The sequence below is a fragment of the Arachis ipaensis genome, chromosome B06 (assembly GCF_000816755.2).
Source record: "Arachis ipaensis cultivar K30076 chromosome B06, Araip1.1, whole genome shotgun sequence".
In the NCBI taxonomy this organism is placed as follows: Eukaryota; Viridiplantae; Streptophyta; class Magnoliopsida; order Fabales; family Fabaceae; genus Arachis; species Arachis ipaensis.
Window position 1 is genome coordinate 27261358 of NC_029790.2, and position 2060 is coordinate 27263417.

Consider the following 2060-nt stretch of genomic DNA (forward strand, 5'->3'; position numbering starts at 1 on the left):
CTATAAGAATCAGCAGAGCTCCTAACCTTAACCTAGGAGGTTAGTGACTCATACTGTATAGAAAAGTAATCTATTCAAATGGGCAAAGATCAAATAGTCCTGAACAAGGGTGATCCTTGTTCTATATATACTAATCTGATAATTAAGAATTACAGAAATAAGATAAACTAGTCTTGTAGTGCGAAAATCCACTTTCCGGGCCCACTTGGTGAGTGTTTGGGCTGAACTTGAGTGAAGCCACGAGTTGGTACTCCCTCTGGGGTGTTGAACGCCAGCTTTGGACTCCTTTTTGGGCGCTGGACGCCAGCTGCTCCCTTTTGGGCGTCCAACGCCAGGAAGAGGGTGAAGAACTGGCGTTGAACGCCAGTTTTTTACCTTCATTTATAGAGGAAAGTATGAACAATTATATATTGCTGGAAAGCTCTGAATGTTAGCTTTCCATAGTGAGCGTGCCATTTGGACTTTTTTAGCTCCAAAAATTCTCCTTTGAGTGCACAGAGGTCAGAATCTGACAGCATCTACAGTCCTTTCTCTGTCTTTGACTCAGACTTTTCCAAAGCTCCTTAATTTCAGCCAGAAAATACCTAAAATCATCATAAAATACACAAACTCAAAGTCGAATCTAAAAATATGAATTTTTCACTAAAACCTATGAAAATATAGTAAAACTTAAACAAAACATAATAAAAATTATATGAAAATGATGCCAAAAAGCGTATAAAATATCCGCTCATCAGAACACCAAACTTAAACTATTGCTTGTCCCCAAGCAGCCAAAAGCAAAGTAGGATACAAAATAAGAGAAGTTTCAATGAAGCTCAGTTTCAACTAGATGAGCGGCACTAGTGGCTATTCACTTCTGAATAGTTTTGGCATCTCACTTTCCTTTGAAGCTCAGAATAATTGGCATCTTTAGGAACTCAGAATCCAGATGATATTATTGAATCTCCTAGTTTAGTTCTTTTTGGTTCTTGAACACAACTTCTTTTGAGTCTTGGTCGTGTCCCTAAGCGCTCTATTTTTCAGTATTACCACCGGATACATAAACGCCACAGACACTTAACTGGGTGAACCCTTTCAGCTTGTGATTCAGCTTTGCTAGAATCCCCAGTCAGTGGTGTCCAGAGCTCTTAAGCACGCTCTTTTGCTTTGGATCACGACTTTAACTGCTCAGTCTCAAGCTTTTCACTTGAAACCTTCACACCACAAGCGTATAGTTAGGGAAGCAGCTCATTTGAACTGTTTAGGCCAAGATTTTGTTTCTTTTAGGCTCTCCTAACCATTGATGCTCAAAGCCTTGCTCTTGCCTTTTGGTTTAAAGAACTATTGGCTTTTTCTTTTTCTTTTGCTTCCCTTTTTTTTTGCTTCTTTCTTTTCTTTTCTTTCTACTCCTTTTTCTTACTTCAAGAATCAATTTTTTTGGATTTTTCAGATTACCAACAATACTTTTCCTTCTTTCATCATTCTTTCAAGGGCCAACATTCTTAATTTCAACATCAAACATGCATTATTTATTCATGCATTCAGAAAGTAAAAGCAATGCTACTTGACAAACCCCAATTTGACGGTTTGTTTTGCCTTGAATTTAGAACATTTTGATAACCTTTTGTCACATTTAGCCTAAGAGTTAGCATGGTTTTGTTATCTCTCCCATGATTGTGCTTAAGTGTAAAAACATGCTTTTTAAGCCTTATCTTGGTGAATTCTAGTTTCTGTTTGATTCCATACGATGCCTTGATGTGTTTGCTAGTAACCTCAGGTTGAAACTAGGCATGGATCAAAGGAAGCAAGGAAGGAAGCATACAAGTGGAGAGAAGCATAAAAAAGTCAAAGAAGCAAAGTCAGCCATGCACGCGCACGCGCATAAGGCGCTCGCGCGCACATTGCAGAATCGACCAGGGACGCGCACGCGTACCATGCGCGCACGCGCCGATGATGGCACATGACCTCATTAATGCAACACGTGCCTGGCGATTTGAGAGGGTTTCTGAACCCATTTTTGGCGCCAAATTGCTAAAGGAAAGGAATAAAAGGATGAAGGATTAAGGAGAAGGCATCAT